Below are 19,670 nucleotides of genomic sequence, written 5' to 3' on the forward strand. Positions count from 1 at the left end.
ATTTCTGTGGTTTCAGTTGTTGTTTGTCCTTTTATTTCAGATTTTGCTTATTTGAGTCAAAAATTTGATGAGTCTGGCTATTTATCAATCTTGTTGATCTTTTCAAAGAAAAAGCTCCTGGTTTCATTGATATATTCTCTCTCTCTCTTTTTTGTCTCTATTTCATTTATTTCTGCTCTAATCTTTATCATTTCCTTCCTTCTACTGGTTTTGGATTTCATTTGTTGTTCTTTTTCCATGTCCCTTAGGTGTAAGATTAGATTGTTTATTTGAGATTTTTCTTCCTTCTTGAGGTAGGCCTCTATTGCTATAAATTTCCCTCTTAGAACAAATTTTGCTGCATCCTAAAGATTTTGGACTGTTGTGTTTTTGTTTTCATTTCTCTCCATGCATCCTGTCTCTTCTTTGATTTCTTGGTATAGTAGCATGTTAGTTAACCTCCATGTGTTTGTGCTGTCTCCAGACTTTTTCTTGTCATTGATTTCTAATTTCATATTGTTGTGGTCAGAAAAGATGCATGGTCTGACTTTGATCTTTTTGAGTGTTGAGATTTGCTTTATAGCCTATTATGTGTCCTATTCTGGAGAATATTCTGTGTGCACTGGAAAAGAATGTGTATTATGCTGTTTTAAGATGGAATGTTCTGAATATATCTGTTAAATCCATCTGGTCCAATGTGTTATTAAACTATTTCCTTGTTGATTTTGTTTGGATGATCTGTCCATTGATGTAAGTGGTGTATTAAAGTCCCCTACTATTATTATATTACTATTAATTAGTTCCTTTATGTTTGTTATTAACTGCTTTATGTACTTGGGTGCTGCTCCCATTTAGGGTGCATAAATACTTATAATTGCTATATCTTCTTATTGGAGTGTCCCCTTTATGATTGTATAGTGTCTTTCTCTGTCTCTTGTTACAGTCTTCATTTTAAAGTCTATTTTGTCTGCTATCAGTATTGCTATCCTGACTTTCTTCTTACATTTATTTGCATGAAAAATGTTTCTCCATCCCCTCCCTTTCAATCTGCATGTGTTTTAGGTCTGAAATGAATCTCTTGTTGGCAGCATTTAGATGGGTCTTGTTTTTTGATCCATTCTGTCATCCTGTATCTTTTGATTGGAGAGTCGAGTCCATTTATATTTAAAATAACTATTGATAGGTATGTAATTATTGTCATTTTGTTATTTATCTTATGGTTGTTTTTGTAGTTCCTCTCTGTTTCTTTCTTCCCTTGCTCTCTTTTCTCATGATAAGTTAGCGTTCTTTAATGAGATACTTTATCTTTATTTTTTTCATATCTGGTTTTTCATTTTCAGTTACCATTAGGTTTGCATATAACAACTTCAGCACATAGAGTCTATCTATATTAAGTTGGTAATTGCTTAAGGTTGGACCCATTCACTACTCCTCTCCCCTCCTCACCCATGTTTTAGGTGTATGGTATCATACTTTATATCCTTTTATTTTCTGAGTCCCTTGACTGATTTTTACAGATATACTTATTTTTGCTGCTTTTGTGCTTCCTACTTTTCTTACTCTTACTTATGATCTTTCATCTCCACTCAAAGAGTCCTTTTGACATTCTTGTAGGGTTGGTTTAGTGGTCATGAATTCCTTTAACTTTTGTTTGTCTGGAAAACTCTTTGTTTCTCCTTCTATTCTGAATGATACCTTTCTAGATAGAGTATTCTTGGTTGTAGATTTTTCCCTTTTCACCACATTGAATATATCATACCACTTCCTTCTGGCCTGCAAAGTTTCTACTGAAAAATCTGCTGGTAGCCTTATGAGATTTCTTGTATGTAACTGTTTTCTTCTTTTCTTGCTGCTCTTAAAATTCTTTCTTTATCACTACTTAGTGCCATCTTAATTACTATGCGTCTTGGTGTGGACCTCCTTTGGTTGATTTTGTTGGGGGATCTCTGTGGATCCTGGATCTGGATTTCCGTTTTCTTCCCTAGATTTGGGAAGTTTTCCGCTATTCTCTTTTTAAATAAAGTTTCTGCCCCCCGTTTTGTCTCTTCTGCTTCTGGGATCCCTATAATGTAAATATTATTACATTTGATGGAATTTCTGAGTTCCCTAAGTCTATTCTTATTTTGCATATTTTTTTTTCCCACTCAACTGCTCAGGGATTCAATTACTTTCCATTGCTCTGTCTTCCAGGTCACTGATTGGTCCTTCTGCTTCCTCTAGTCCACTATTTATTCCATCTAGTATATTTTTAATTTCATTTATTGTATTCTTCATCTCTGATTTGTTCTTTTTTATCTCTATGTTAAAGGTCTCACTCATTCTTTTCTTAAGTCCAGTGAGTTTCTTTATGATCATTACTTTAAATTCTCCATCAGGCATATTACTTATCTGTTTCATTTAGGTATCTTGCTGTGATTCTGTCCTGTTCTTTTGTTTGGGACATATTCCTCTGTCTCCCCATCCTGTGTAACTCTCTGTGTCTGTTTCTGTGTGTTAGGAAAGTCAGCTATATCTCCTATTCTTGCAAGTAGTGGTCTTACGAAGAAAGGGCCACTACTGCAGGGCAACATCCCCTGTTTATCAGAGCCTGGCACTTCAGGGGTGTCTCTTATGTGTATTGCATGTGTCATGCTGTTGTGGCTGAGCCACTTTGTTGTGTGGTCCAGTCATCTGCACTGGGTCTCTTTGCCTGTTGTGGGCACTGTTGGTCCCTGTGGTGTTAGTGGGCCAGTCTGAGGACACTCTGGGCTTGAGTTGAGTCAGACCAGGTGTCTGCCAGAGATGCCGTAGCACCAAACTGCAAGGTGCTTTCCTTATGTTATACCCTGAGAAATTTCCATTGGTGGGTGGGGCCTGCAATCAGATCACCTGTTTACCCACAGCCCACCGCTGAGGCCTCAGTCTGACTGCTGTGTGTGATTATCTTTCCCTTTCTCCAGGGCAGAAGTCACTTTGGAGTGGTGCTGGCTCCTATTGGGGCAGCATGCACACTGCCAGGCTATGGCTCTGGTTTGGATGGGCTTTGGCCAAGAGCATATTAGAGGGGCAAGTTCACAAAGTGCGGGGGCTGGGAATACAGTTTTAACAAGATTTGCGTGCTTGTTCTCCACTAGAGGGGATCTGCCACCACTAGGATCAAGACCTAGCACAGCACTTGGGTGGGTAGATGCAGTGTTGTCAAGATTTGCACAGTCTTCTGGGGAAGGGGACCTGCGTCTCCGGGACTGAGGCGGGCCTGTCAGGAAGGGGCAGATCCACCAAAATGCAGGGTGGGGGAAGGGAGGGGAGGACACCTGGGTGCACTGTTACCAAGTTAGGTGGGAGTATGAGCTCTGCCTGGTTCCCACAGGTGGCCATGTTTTATGCTGAGTGGCAGGGGAGGGAAATTGTGCCTGCCTGCTCTTTTGTTCCTGGAGGAGTCTGCCAGTGATCTCTGTCCCTCTAGGACATGCTCTGAGATTAGTAAACACCCCTCCCTCCTGTAGACCTCAAGCACTTTCAAGCTGCTGTTTCTATGCTGTACCTCAGTGGGGTTGTTTAGTGTGCTGTCTCTTCAAGGGCCAGGACTTAGCTCCCTCTGGCCCTCTTGGCTCCCAGAGCTGAGTCTGCTGATTTTTAAAAGTCCTACTGGTTGTTAAGAACTCAGGAAATTCAGCCCCTCTGGTTTTCAAAGCCAAACAGTATGGGGATTTGTCTTCCCCATGTGGGCTTCCCAGTGTGATAATCTGTTTCTCTCTCCTACCCATTGCCTGCCAGCCTTCAGGTCATTTTCAGGGTTATTTACCCATGTAGTGGCTGTTATCTAACTGTATCCATTGGACAAGGTGAGCTTAGGGTCCTCCTACCTGGCTATCTTCCCAGAAATCCCTAGAATTGCTATAAAGAAGGAGGAAAGTTTACTCAACCCCAATTAGGACAGTTGCCTGGGATACACAATCTTTTTTTTTTCCTTTGATTTGTTTAATGTTTATTTATTTTTTTAAAGAGGGCACGAGCTATGGGGGAGGGGCAGAGAGAGAGAGAGAGAGAGGGAGACAGAGAATCCGAAGCAGGCTTTGTGCTCTCAGTGCAAAGCCCGATGTGGGGCTTGAACTCAGGAACCGGTGAGATCATGACCTGAGCCAAAGTCAGATGCTCAGCCGACTAAGCCACCCAGGCGCCCCTGGGATACACAGTCTCCATAAAGAACAAGGTATGCTTGTAGAGGAACATTTGGTGCAGGGTTGTATATACATTTATACATATATATATAAATATTTATACATTTTTTACATAAGATGTTACAAATGTTACAAACTAGTACACATTTCAGGAAGTTGCAGACCTTGAGTTTCTGGTATATGCAGGACCGTATGACTTAATCTAATGGGAACTAGGGAAGTTTTTCTCATCTTTTGTGTTCAGAATGCTCCTTTCTGGTTATTTTCTTTAATGAAGCAAATGTATAATGTGTGCGTGGAGCAGAAATAGAGCCCATGTTTTGAGGTTTTGCTGAGTCATTTGGGCCTTGGTAGATGTTAAAGTATAGCTTCCCTAGGAAGCCAAGGAGCAGGGCCTGTGAACATTGAAAGTTGAAAATTACTTTTTCAGTAGATAAGGAAAGAAATGGAACAAGTGCATAGCAGGAAAGAGAGAGGTGCAGGGGGAAGTTCCTGCGGAAGCCAGGCTGTGTAAGGATAGGGGAGTCTTGTCCTTCTCCTCCACTTAACTCACCATCCTCCTCGTCTATGAAACTTTTCCGTAAGAGACCAGACAGTAAATATTTTAGGATTTGCCAGACATTGGGTCTTTGTCACAAAGATTCAGTGAGAGCATCCATAGACAGTAGGTAAACCAATGGGTGTGGCTATATTCCACTCAGACTTTATTTATCAAGGTAGGCAATGGGACAGTTTTGGCCTGTGGGCCATGGTTTGTTCACCCTTGGTTTAGACAAATGTGGTGTACTACATGCTAGAGGTTGGCATGGAGTGATCACTCCACGTATCATTGTCTTATAAACAAGTTCCAGTTCCAGAATCTCAATCTAAGTGTCTCATCCTATGGATATTTGGGTCAAGTGGTATATAATAATTCTTATTGTTTTGGAGCAGAGATCTAGAAAAGGAGTTTATTAACTCCATCTGTGTGAGCACCATCCAAGTGAGCGCCTGCCTGGATCCTAGGCCATGCATTTACATGTCTACACAACTAATTGCCTAACTCCCAAAAAATAGCATTGCCAGTAGTTCCTAGATAGGCCGAAGAGAAAAAAGTGGTGCTGGAACATAGTCAGTGGTAATAAGGAAGAGGCTGGTTTGGTTGGGGAGGTGGGGACAACCACCCAGGTCTATAGGCTTCTGTGAGTGAGTGAGGAAGCCTAACACTTGGGTATATATCAAGGTAACTTCAGCCATCCCGAGGGGGCTGGGCATTGGTGAAGGTTATGCAGACATTTCAGGGGTTTTTCTGCCCACATTTGCCAGGCATGCCCTTTTCCCAAGCACCGATTAAGAGACAGATTTTCATGGGTACAGTACAAGGTCATACTTAAGATAGAAAGGCTTGTAGGCACTGCCATCATGTGGTTACTCAAAATCGTAATTTATCCAGTAACGCATGAATGAGTGAACTTTCCTGTCAAAAGTGCTTTATGGATATCAATATAGAATTTATAGAAATTTGATTATAACAAAGTAGACATCCACATATACAAACACATCCTACATATGCAGTGATAATATTGCCTGTAAATGCTTCCTAACATAAATATTGGCTATAATGTAGGTTCTTTTAATGTTAATTGAAATGAGCAAAGTAGTAAGGTCTTAAGTGCCTGTGGAAAGAATGTGTTTCTACTTGGGTTCTCCCTTCTGGAAATGCATGTAGTTTATTTGGGAAGTGGTGACACGAAGCCAGAGGAAGGGAGAAGGAGAAAAGGGAGAGTAAGACTGGAATTGGGAAAGTCAGAAAGATAAATTATTGAGCGGATTACCGTTGTGGGAAACTAGAGATCAGTCCCAATGTGGATATTCTGAAGAACCACATAGAATGCATCTCAGAATTGTCCCCTTGAAGGGCACTGTGGGGATTTATCCAACAGCCTATGTATCCCATTTGACTGAGAGCTGCCATAGGGGTCTTAAACACCTGCTAAACTTACAGGCCATGATTATGCAAAATGGGCTGCCTTTCACAGCTTGAAGAAAAAGCCTGAAGAGGAGAAATATGCTTGAGTTGGGACAGAGCAGTGTGCTGACACGAACCATGACTGCACTGCTCCCTGGAGTCTGAGAATAGAGGCAAGAGACAGGAAGAACAGACAATAAACATTAGAAATAACTGAAGCCCAGGAATTGGGAAATATGGTGATCTAGCCTGTATAATGTTTCAGACAAAGCCTAGTGCCAAATGCAATTTAAAATTCTGGACTAAGAGAAAGTTTAATCCTTTTTAAAAGCAATAAAACATTTGGCAAACTGGCAGTGAATGACGTTACTAGGCCAAATTTCCAGGGAAAGTGGGAACTCAAAGAGTTAGGTGGAGCTTTGAAGCTGCTTTTTCCTAGTGTACTTGGCAAAGGAGGAAATGTACCATCAGTCTTGAAAGCATTATGAGATGAGGGGCCAGAGTTCAAAAGCCAGTGCTTGCTTGAAGCAGAGTCTATGAGGAAGTAATATAAGCATGATGACTATACTTAACAATACTGTTTTGTATATTTGTATATTTGAAAGTTGCTAAGATAATAGATCTTAAAGGTTCTCGTTACAAGAAATAACAATTAAAACTGTGTAGTGATAAATATTAACTAGGCTCATTGTGATGATCATTTTGCAATATATATGCATATCAAATCATTATGTTGTACACACACATACATATATATGTTACATTACATATATGTTGTTATATGTTATATATATATATATATATATATATATATATATATATATATATTATTCCTCAATAAAAAAGTAGTTGAAAAGTAGTTTGATAATTTTACTTTATTTCTAATACAATCCTCACAGGAAGTTTTTAAGAAATTAAATAGAAATGAAGAGAAAAATAACCAAGTTTAAAGAATGCAGTGAGCAAGCATGCACACACACATGCACACACACAAATGGAGACTAACAAAGTTGAAATATCGATATATTGAATACAGATTACAGTGGTTACCATAGGCTTTCCCTGTTTAAATAAATAAAAGACAAACTTTAAAATATTTGCAATAGCAAACTATGTAAAGTGCATAGCATTTCAAAAGGAATGGAGATTTCTTTAAATGAAAATGGAATAGCTGGAATTGAAACTGAAAGATGACCGGGTGGCTCAGTCGGTTAAGCTTCTGACTCTTGGTTTTGGCTCAGATCATGATCTCACAGTTTGTGAGTTTGAACCCACATCAGATTATATGCTACCATCATAAAGCCTGTTTGGGATTCTCTTTCTCCCTCTCTCTCTCTCTACCCCTCCCCCACTTGTGCTTTCTCTCTATCTCTCAAGATAAATAAATAAACTTAAAAAAACACCAACATTATTATTAAAAGCAGAATAAAGACATCTGAGGAAAGGATTGAAGAATTGGTATACTGAAAAGATATTGGTATCTGAAAGATAGTTCAGAATAAAATATCATGAGTGTGCAGCACAAAACAAAATAAATAAATAAAAAGGAAGAAGAAGATATGGATGAGAAATGAAGAGTAGTCAGGGAAGATAAAGCAAGAAAACCTAAACTATGTTGAATGGGTATTCCAGAACAAAAGAGAAACGAATGCAGGCTGAAAGAAATATTGGCTGATGTTTTCCAGAGATGTTGAAAGATTCAAGACCAATTATTCAAACAGAATAATTTCCAAATATCCCCACATAGACACACCCCCGTAAAGATGCAGAACCACAAGGACAAAGGGAAATCTCAAAATTAGGTGGTAAGATAGAACAACTAAAAATAAAATCAACAGGGATATAGAGGACTTGACATCACTATCAACCCACTAGACCTCATAGGCTTCCATAGCTCACTGTCCCTGACCACAGTGGAATGAATACACTCTATCCTAAAACACACATAAAACATTCTCCAAAAGGCCATATGCTAGGCCATAAAACCTCAATAAAAAGGACTTGAATCATGTAAAGTATATTCCCCAACCACAGTGGAATTAAATTCAAAATCAATAATATATGGAAATTTGGAGATCTACAAATATGTGGAAATTAAACATACTCCTAAATAATGAATTAGTCAAAGAAGTTGCAAGGGAAAATAGAAAATAGTCTGAGAAGAATAAAAACAAAAACACAACATGACCTCCCAAAATGGATGGATGCAGCAAAAACAGAGTTTAGAGGGAAATTTAGATCACATATGAGGCCATAAAACAAGTCTTAACAAATTTAGGAAGATTAAAATCATACCACGTATCTTTTCCCACCACAGTGGTATGAAACTAAAAATCAGTAACAGGGAGAAACTGTAAAATTCACAATTCTGTAGATATTAAACAACGTACTTCTGAAGAGCTAATAGGTCAAGGAAAAAGTCAAAAGGGATATCAGAAAATATTTTGAGACAAAATGAAAATAAAACATCAAAAATTATCAGATGCATCAAGAGCAGTACCAAGTTGGAAGTTTATAGCCATAAACACTCAGATTAACAAGAAAGAAAGATCTCAAAAATGATCTAATTTTACACCCGAAGGAACTAGAAAAAGAGCAACCTAAGCCTGAAATTAGCAGAAGAAGGAAATAATAAATGTTAGAGCAAAAATAAACAAACAAAATAGAGACTAGAACAAGTCAATGTTTGTGTCCCCCTAAAACACATATATTGAAATCCTAGCCCTCAAAGATGATGGTATTAGGAGGTGGGGTATTTGGGAGGTTCTTAGGGGTTTTTTTAATGTTTATTTCTTTTTGAGAGAGAGAGAGAGAGAGAGAGAGAGAGAGAGAGAGAGAGAGAGCATGAACAGAGGAGGGGAGGGGCAGAGAAAGAGGAAGAGAATCCCAAGCAAGCTCGTGCTGTCAATGTGGAACCAGAGGCAGGGCTTGATCTCAAGAACCATGAGATGATGACCTGAGCTGAAATCAAGAGTCAGACACCTAACTAAAAGCCCACAGGTTTTGAAAAAGACCATAGTCCTACTGATCTAACAATAATTCATTGGGAACTCATGTGTTCTAACGATAAAACTACAACTATATCAGCAACTCACCTGCTTCATGAATTTCAGGTAACCCCTGCCGACTCTTCCCTGTGTCTACTTCCAACATCCTCCCACCCTCCCTAGCACCCACATTGGAGAGTCCCCCATGGTTTCCTGTGGTGTGCATTTCCCTTGCTGCAATAAGCCAAATAAATCTAACTTTTCCCTTGGTGTATTTTGGCTGCTGAGTGTTAAAAATATAAAATAAGTTAAGAAAAACTTTTATAATATAGATTGGAATTGAAAAGTTTTATGTATTCATATTTCATATATATAATTTATACTTTATAATTTTATATAATTTTATAATTATATGTGCTATATAATTATATATAATATATATAATTTTATGTATATCGTATATATAGTTTAGCCCACTAAAAACTTCTTGTAGCAATAGCACTCTTATGATAATGAGCAAATCCAGCACCTGGATTTTTGTTTTCAAGTCATTTTTGTTTACTTAAAAAGAAACAATGCTCCTTGGTGAAATCACAGATCCTAGGTTTAAGGGGAAAACACAAGGTGTGGCTAGGATGTATTTCTGTGCCGGATAGCAAAAGCACACTTAAAGATGAATAGGATCATATAATAAAGGGTAGAGAAACTAGCTTAATGAGCACCCTGTGAACAAATTTGGGCCAATTTTAACATCAAAAAAAAAAATCATGAGTATAAGTGATCATTATAATTGTATAACGAAGCAAGTATCTAGATCTAACTTTCAGTGACAGGAAATATGGGGGAAACAAAAACAAGGTAAATGACACCATGAGGAAGTGAGCAGGTAGATTCTGTGGAATATTCTATAAGAAAACTAATGTAGTTCCTCCAAAAAGGTCAATGGCATTTCAAAGTGAATAATAAAAATACAGAATGATTCTTCTATATCAAGTATAAACAGATACATAAATTAAAAAATGGTTTGATCCTGGATCAAAAATATAAATGAAAAAGACATCTATAGAAGTATTTTTTTTTTTAATTTTTTTTTCAACGTTTTTTATTTATTTTTGGCACAGAGAGAGACAGAGCATGAACGGGGAGGGGCAGAGAGAGAGGGAGACACAGAATCGGAAACAGGCTCCAGGCTCTGAGCCATCAGCCCAGATGCCTGACGCGGGGCTCGAACTCACGGACCGCGAGATCGTGACCTGGCTGAAGTCGGACGCTTAGCCGACTGCGCCACCCAGGCGCCCTCTATAGAAGTATTTTTAAAGGCAATTAAGGAAATTTGATCATAAGCTATCAGGCTATATTTGCAAATTACTAATTAACTTTACAAGATGTGCTAATACCATTGGGCTTATTTAGGAGAATGTACTTATTCTTTTTTTTAATGTTTATTTATTTTTGAAAGAAAGACAGAGTGTGAGCAGGGAAGAGGCAGAGAGAGAGGGAGACAGACAATCTGAAGCAGGCACCAGGCTCCCACCTGTCAGCACAGAGCCCGATGTGGGGCTCAAAGTCACAGACTGTGAGATCATGACCTGAGCCGGTCAGATGTTTAACCAGCTGAGCCACCCAGACACCCTGAATGTACTTATTTGTTCTTAGGAGATGAATGCTGAAACATTTAGGAGTGAAGTACATTGTAGTCTACAACTTATTTTTAAATTGTATCCAAAAAAAAGTGCAAACAAAGTGGAAAAGTATTAACAAATATCTAATCTTGATGAAAGGTTCATTTCACTATCCTTTCTACTTTTTCTGTATGTTTAAAATGTTTCTTTAAAAATTTTTTTTTTAATGTTTATTTTTGGAGAGAGAGAGAGAGAAAGAGAGACAGAGAGAGAGAGAGAGAGAGAGAGAGCAGGGGCAGGGCAGAGAGAGAGGGAGACACAGAATCTGAAGCAGGCTCCAGGCTCTGAGCTCTCAACACAGAACCTGATGCAGGACTTGAATTCACAAACTGTGAGATCATGAACTAAGCTGTAGTCCAAGGCTCAACCGATGGAGCCACCCAGGTGCCCCATAAAATATTTCAGTTTAACATTGGGAGGGAGAAAAGAAACATCCAAGTGAACAAAAACATTCTTAGACTGCTGTTAAAATATTAAAACACTGGGTACACTCTATAATAAGAAATTGCTTAAGCATGATAATCAGTCCAGCCATAGAATGAATTCAGTCAGTCAATAAATATTTTCTCACCAAATTCTAAGCCCTGAGGATAGAGTCATAAAGAAGATAAAGTCTCAGCTCTCCCGGAGTCTACCTTCTCCTAGGGGAGCAGCTACAACAAGCCAACCAATGAGCAAGATCGTCTCAGGAATGACAGGTGGCACGAAGGGAATGCCAAATATCAAAAGAGGCTCCCTAGATTGAGGGGTTAGGGAAGGCCGCATGCTGTGGCAGTATTTGAGCTGAGATTTCAATGACAGTGAGGAGCCCATCAAGGGGATGCCTTCCTAATATTCCTGTCTTCACAAAGGAAAGCCCAGCTCACAGGCACTAATGTGAGTGTGACAAAGTCTTCACAACTTGGAAAGGTTGGTGGAAATTATGTATCAGAGCATAGAAAGGTGTTTGTGGAATGTCATTGTGTGAACAGAGTGATGTAAAACCACTTCTACAGTAGGATATATTGTTTTGGAGATATGTATGCATATACAATGATGTAGTGCAAACTATCAACAGCCTGGCAGTCTATTGACATTTACAGGTGACTTTTTATTGTTTTTCACTATCTGCTTCTCCTAAAGCATATACAAATAAATGTGTTATTTTATTATAATAATAATAAATAAAATGAAGATTTATGCCTCACCCTGGGGGTAAAAGCTAAGAAAACAGCAGCAGAAGTAGCCCCCAGTAACTCTCGGATGCCCAGAATGAAAGTCAGTCGGGACACCAGAGAATGACCATTCTGATCCCACCTGGTGACAGTCCACCAAGTGGCAACTTTTCCTGTTCCAAAGTGAGGCATCTACTCTCCACAAGGAGTGGCTTTATACATTTTTAATGAAGAAATGCTTTTGCTTTCTTCCTGGACTCCAAACCTTGGGACTGAGACAGGAAAAAAGAAACTACTAATATGCTACCAGCAACAGGAAACTAGCTCAGTCTATCAAATTAAATCAAAGAGCTAGTGTAGCTGTGACTTCAGGTCGATGTCCCGACTGCTGCCAGAGAGGGAAGCAACTCCCATTGGTGGGAGCCAGGTAATAATCTCACCAAATTTCCTTAACCACTTTGTCAACTAGTTTGACTCATTTTGAGGAGCATGCCTGCTTGTCAGAAGATAGCCACAAGAGGGCAGCAGAAGGTTTTTTGGTTTTAGCCCCGGACGTTTGTTTTTGTTTTTAAGAGCTGGGGTCATTTGTAGATCTTGAGAGAGGAAGACAGAGGGGAGAGGGAGAGGGAGAGATTTTAAAATAAATTTTGTACACACGCAAGTTTGTAAGAAATTTACAAACTTCTTGTAAGATTTGTAAAAGATTGTAACATAAGAGATTCAGGACAAACAAGCCAAAGATGCTAGAAGAAAGAGGTAAGGAAATCTGATCCACCAGAACCTGCTATTAAGAAAACAAAAAAGAGATAAAAGGAAGTTGAGAATAAAGAAAGATCAACTTTTTGGGAGATGGCAGGAAATACTAGTCAGCAAACCAAATATTCAAGGATATTGTACTCAGGGGTAGTTTTATATTCATATATAGCAGCGTCTGAGGGACATTGTAAGTCCTATCTGTCTATAGATATCTCTCCTTCAAGTGCCCAAAGTTTTATGCCTTTATGTTCTATGATTATTTGGGATTAAAGCACCTACAAATACATAGGTACTTGAAAAAATATATTTTAGACCTTTAATTAGAGTTTTTTCACCCTATTTTTTTCTTTCCTTTCCCACTTTCAAACAAGTAGGCTCTGCTTCATTGGTTTTGGAGAAGTCTGTAGCAGAACCCAAAGCAATAGTCTCTAGGTTTTATTTCACAAAACGTAAGCCCATGGGAAAATTTAGACGTGTGGAGGAGAAAAAATATAAAAGAGAATTTACAAGTAGAGTATCTTGGATGAAGGAAGTAGGATAGGGAGATTGTCCCAGTCCAGGAAAGGATTTCCTGGGAGCGGTGGAGTGACGGGTGAGGGGTAACAAGAAACGATACGGGTCCCTGAAGCCTGGAGGACAGGGGAGAGCCAAGACCCCAGAAAGCAACGACTGTGCCATTTTAGACAAATGAGATCAAGCACCGAGTTGCAAAAGGCCTGTGGTAAAACCCAAAGAGACCCACATAGGTCCATTTGAGGCTCAGGAATGCCATTCCTGGCTGAAATGTGTGAAGGCAAAGTCACACCCTTACAATGCTCAAGTGGAGCTCATCAACAACACGATTCCCCCAGTGGTCATGACCACCCCTTGTCACATAACTACAGAGTGGTCTTACAGACCCTCATCAACTAGAGAATGGGAAGAACGAATGGGGAAAGGGACAGAGAATCCCATCCTTCCTCAATCATGTCTGATTCTGATTTTCTCCCCAGAGGTTTATTATCCAGGTATGAGCCTCCAAGTCCCTTGGCTTTCCACTTAAAACCCCTTCCATCCGTTTCCTTGATCACAGGAGCCGACGTGGCAGAAAAGTAGGGCAGGAACACTCAAGACAAGAGCTTCTGTGTCAACATCTAATGGGAAAAAGGGAGAGGAATTATCATGGTGAAAGTAAATTTGATGTATTGTCTGTAGGTTTCATTTTTTTCCCATACCATTCCTCTTGCTCAATGCTGCATTGTATTAAATGTTTGAATAAAAACAAGACCATTTGCTTTCTGCTCTCTGGACTGTTTTAAGGCTTTGAAGCCTACCTGTTCTCATAGTCTTACAAGCTCAGAAGTCTGAATATCCACTAGGGCAGGTCCATCATCCACTGTGGAACACTGTGGACACTGTAGAACTGTGTCCTCTGACCTCTTAGGCATTCTAATCCCTTTTTCCTTTAAAGTGCCTTCTTCTCTCTTCTCTGCACTTAGGCCCCAGACATTTTCCCCTCGTGCCGATTTCTGCTCTCCACTCCATCCTAAATAATGACATTCCTTAGGATCCAATGCCAGGTGATACCTATAGTCTGTGATAAACTCATATATGGCTTTATGTGGTTTGTGCTGTGGTTTCTAAGCACAGAAGTGATGGCTATAAGTTAGAAGGCTTTTCCTTCCATTGCACTTACATGTGCACATCCTTCTCTGCTGAGGAAGCTCACAGCATAGCCAGATTATGAAGTTGCTCCCCTGCATTAGTCTGTTGAATCCCATCATTTAACAAATATTAATTAAGCACTTACTATGCGCTGGACATTGTGCTGCATGTTAGGGAATCAAAACAAATAAGCCATTGTCTTTACCTTTAAGGGACAGAGTAGAAGTTATTCAGCTCCCTAGTTAATTTTCTGGAACTTTCACCAGAAGCAAGCAGGGCATGTCCAAAATCTGCTATGAAGTGTGATCATTTTCCTCTTGATCCATGGTTGAGAAAGGCATTCTTGTCAGTCAGGGCATTTTTGAAATGGTTGACTGTGTCTCTAATACACACACATACATACACTTCCGTTAATCATTTTGCCCTGCTTAATCCACGGGCAGCATGGAATGGCAGAGTTTGGGAAAGCACACCCCAAATCCTGGGCTGAACTCAGTGTGACCCCTTCCTTTCTTTTTCCCATTGGCTCTTTCCACCCCCAACTTGGCTTTGGAAAATTCGGTCTACACTTGGCAGAAACCAAGGTGCTGACTAATTGTTGACCTAAGCTTTTTGTCAAAGCTTAAGTTGAATCATGTTGAGTGAAATTCAACCAAAACAACCGTCATATTCCTTACAGTTGAACTACTGTAGTAGTGAAGTGATATCTTCCGAATTTACTGATTTAACTGGAAGTAACCTCTTCTGTGACTGGTTACTTTTCAGAAAGGTTAACTGAAGCCAAATTTTCCTTTGAGAATGCCAGATACCTTCCAGATGATGTATTTTTATAGGCAGTTGTAATTACCTAGGACGGATCCAAGGGTATGACCCTCAGAGTTCCCCTCTCTTGGATGGGCTTTGAGCCAGGAAGGCCAGGATGTGCTCAGGTGGGTCCCACAGCCTTCCTGGAACTCTGTGCTCGGACCCCTCCTCACTCTCCTGCAGAAGGGCGGGAGGAGAGGAGTGGGGAGAGGACTGACAACCTCCACACCATTCACTCGCAGTCTCACAGTCTCAGCGCAAAGCTGGCCTGTTGGGCTGGCAGAAAGGCACAACGATGCCCTGAGTTTGTAATCACTACAGGCAACCTGGTTACAGCACACTTTTTTTAATTGATGGCAAGTCTAACCAGCTGAGTGTTTTGTTTTTGCTGTCATCCTTTCCTTTGTTCCAAAACTGAGATGGTGCATAAATGGAATGTGAGTTACAATTTTAGGGGCTTCAGAAGGGATCGCTGCCCAGTTTGCAGAGCCACATCTTCAGTTTGAGACGGGGATTTCTGTTCAAATGCAGATATCGCTGGGAGAGCCAGCTGTTACACCTTGTGGATACTTAACGCCTTGATCTGATGAGTTTTAGGTTACTTCCTGAGACCCAAACGACCAGGGCAGGGGAGACCAAGAATATGAAAAATGGGAGACGGACATGTATCTCTCTAGAAGATTGGTACTCAAGGCAGATGTGGCTGCTCCAAAAGATTATGCCACGCCAACTGTAGTTAGAGCAAAATGCCTTCTGTCTAATACCTCTCCATGGTTGCTTTTTTCAGAATATTTGTTCCTAGAGATAGAGATCTCTCTTTGTGCAATAGTCCTGTCTGGTATACACGGTCATATTTAAGTAACTGTGCCTCCAGAGTGAAATAAATATTTAGATAACTGTAGATACACACCCCCGAAAGTGTATCTTTGATCTCTTGCTCCAGAATTAAGGCTTTGAACACATCAGAATGAACTTGCTAGCCCACAGGGCTCACATTATGTGGAAAGGATCAGTGGCCACAGAATCTCTGAAGTTGGGAGTTTCTGTTTGCGATTGTGTTTGTACGTGAAAAAACCTGCATAAAGTGGTATTCACATACTGTAATTTTATAGTGATAGAGACATGCTCACCATATTGCACCTTATGCTATAATTGTAGGTTAAGCAAAAAGCCTGTTTATGTTCCAAAAATAATTCCCAGTCCCTATGCATAAATGCACTTTTTTTTCCTCAACAATTTGTAGTAAATGCTAGAAATAGTTCTCTAGTACATTAGTTTTCATGTCTTATCCAGTGCCAAGTATCAAAGATTACATCTGTCATTTTAATTAAAAATTACAATAGAAATTTTAGGAGACTTCAACAAACTTAGCATATGGAAGAATAAAAGTTCATGAGTACCAAAAAGTATTTTTTACGTATAGAAAAGAGGATTCTGCCTATTAGAAATTAACATGTACTATGTATTTACATGCTACTCACACAGGGATAGGCATATAGACCTCTTGAGTTCAGAAATAAATCCATGTGCATATGGAAACTTGCCTTATAATGGATATGGTCCCACAGGTAAGTGGAAAAGGGTGTGTGGCTTGTGAGGTGGTATTAAGAAAACTAATCAATAGACAGAAAATAGTTAAGTTGGATCTCTACCTCATGCTGTACACAAAGGTGAGTTTGGAAGGTTTAAGGAACTAAAAAGAGAAAGAGCTATTTACAGATAATAGAAGAAAACATACAAGAGCATCTCTGTTATCTTGGGGTGGGGAGGAAATTTTTAATAAGACCCCAAAGTCATACACCATAAGGAGGAAAATTATTGAGTTTATTTTCATACAAAGAACCTATTAAAATACAGGTGATTGGGCAAAGAATATATCTAGAATATATATTATAGATAAAGTTAATCAAAGGATGAGAATTTGGACAAGAAATTTGATATATCTAGCCCCAACAAATAAATAGCATTTAGAAGATTCAAGGAACACCAGTACATTAACAAAAAGCATTAACAAAAAAGCTAGTTAAGCCAAAAAAGAAATGAGCAAAGAATTTCTATCCATGTAGATTTTATAATTAGTATCTATAGACTGGAGAAACCTGAAAACCAGCAAGAATATAAAGCTATGTTTGACACCACTAGTGCTTAAGGAAAGTAAAAAATAAATGATAGCCCTTTGTACCCATCAGATGGCAAAAACCAGAGTCACAGAACAACAAACATTGGCAAAAAAGGAGTGAACAGGAACACTTGTCCTCTGGTGGAAGAAGAAACGGTGTGGCCTTTCTGGGGAGCAATCTGTCAATACTTATCCCATGACCTTTCTTCCAACTATGGTGTGTACATCCCAGAAAAACTCTTGTACAAGTCTATAAAAACACATGCAAAGGATGTTCCTCTGTCGTAGATGCCCATCACCATGGAGTGGGTAACTAACATAACCTGGGTTAGACAATCTTGAACGATGCAACCGTGAGAGAAAAAAAGGTACTAGACACATTCTATGGTACAATATATAACGTTTAAAGACTTCTACGCGTGCCACACAATAGTGTATGTTTTATTTTATTTTTATTTTTTCATGTTTATTTATTTTGAGAGAGAGAGAAACAGAGTGAGGGCGGGGGAAGGGCAGAGAGAGAGGGAGACACAGAGTCCAAAGCAGGTTCCAGGCTCCGAGCTGTCAGCACAGAGCCCAACATGGGGCTCGAACCTATGAACCATGAGATCATGACCTGAGCTAAAGCCAGACACTTAACCAACTGAGCCCCAGTACATATTTTAGAAGAATAGGTGCAAATCCAAAGACACATACCAAACACATTAGAGAGTGTTTGTTGAGAAATCAATGGAGGAGATAGGAATGAGAACCAGAGGAAAAGAGATAAGAGTATTAAAATTTAACCAAATTAATATTAAAAGTTTAATATTAATATAGACTAATGCTGCAAAGTACAGTAAACTTAACTTTGCACTCAGGAATGTTTAAAAAGGAAAAAAATGGAGGAATTGTCTGAGGTCACACACCAAGTTAGAAGCAAGGCCTGGGCTCCAGTAGTGTCGATAACCTCATTTACTGAGACCTTGACCTATACTAGTTATTGTGCAAATAGCTTAACATACATAATCTCATTTAATCACACACACACACACACACACACACACACACATACACACACACACACAATCATGTTAGTATTCTCATTTTACAGATGAGGAAGCAGAGACTCAGAGAGGTTATATTATTTGCCCAAGGTCACCCAGCTAGTCAGTGGTATGTTTGGGATTTGAATCTAGGTCTATAGGTCTTTGATTCATGTGCTAAATTCCCTGCCATCTGCTCACAATTTGAAGAAATAAGTGAAGTTGCAAAAAACAAGTTCATTCTTTCCTACTCCATCCCCCAGTCCTCGAAGACCACTTCGGTTACTGTGGTAGGCTGAATATTGTCTCTCCAGATATGCCCACATCCTAATCTCTAAAACTTCTAAATGTTTCCTGATTGGCAAAAGGGACTTTAAGAATTTTGAGATAGGAAGATTATCCTGGATTATTCAGGTTGGCCCTTGTGAAATCACAAGGGTACTTCTATGAGGGACATTGAAGGAGGCAGAGGGAGAGGTAAGAGATATGGTGATGGAAGTAGGAGATGGGAGGGATGCCAGGAAGGAGTCATGAGCCGATGGATATAGGCAGAGCCTCTAGAAACAGAATAGGACAAGGAGGTAGGTGCTCCTGTGAGTCTCCAGAGGGAAACGACATCTTGATTTTAGCCCTGTAAGGCCATTTCAGACTTCTGACTTCCAGAACTATAAGAAAATAAATTTGTGTTGTTTAAAGCCACTACGTTTATGGCGATTTGTTACAACAGCGATAGAAAACGAATACCGTTGGTAAGATTTCAGACTCACTTTAAGATCTCCAGAGCTGTCAGAGAGGTGGTAGATACATTTCCAACAAGGTTTAACAACTGGTTAATACCAAACGAATCTAGGTCTCTTGATGCCACGGCGCTAGGCTATTTCTGTTGCATCTTTCAAAGGACATACCTAAGTGTCTGGAGTAATAGCAACATGGAATTCAGAGTGAAATAAAATGTAGACATTAAAAGTGTGTGTCTTGTTTCTAAGAGAGCACAAGTTGAAACATCAAGCACAGAGACAAAATAATCCAGAGACAAAATAATCCCTGTGGTTTTGTTACAGAGAATAGCCCAAGATACAAAAAGAAACGTCTCTATCCTTAAAGTCCTATACTTGTCTATACGTGAAGTAGAATAACTCGGGTTTGATTCAACTGCTCTAGTAATGCTCTCAACACTTACTTATGGGTTCTTTCCTTTTTTTTTTTTTTTGTTATTTCTTTATTTTGAGGGTGAGAAAAAGTGCGAGTTAGGGAGGGGCAGAGAGAGAGGGAGAGAAAGAGAGAATCCCAAGCAGGCTCCGCACTGTCAGCACAGAGCCCAACGAGGGGCTCAAACCCACGAACCATGAAATCAAGACCTGAGCCAAAGTCAGATGCTTAACCGACTGAGCCACCCAGGTGCCCCTACTTAT

The sequence above is a fragment of the Panthera tigris genome, chromosome C1 (genome assembly GCF_018350195.1).
Source record: "Panthera tigris isolate Pti1 chromosome C1, P.tigris_Pti1_mat1.1, whole genome shotgun sequence".
NCBI classification, from domain to species: Eukaryota; Metazoa; Chordata; class Mammalia; order Carnivora; family Felidae; genus Panthera; species Panthera tigris.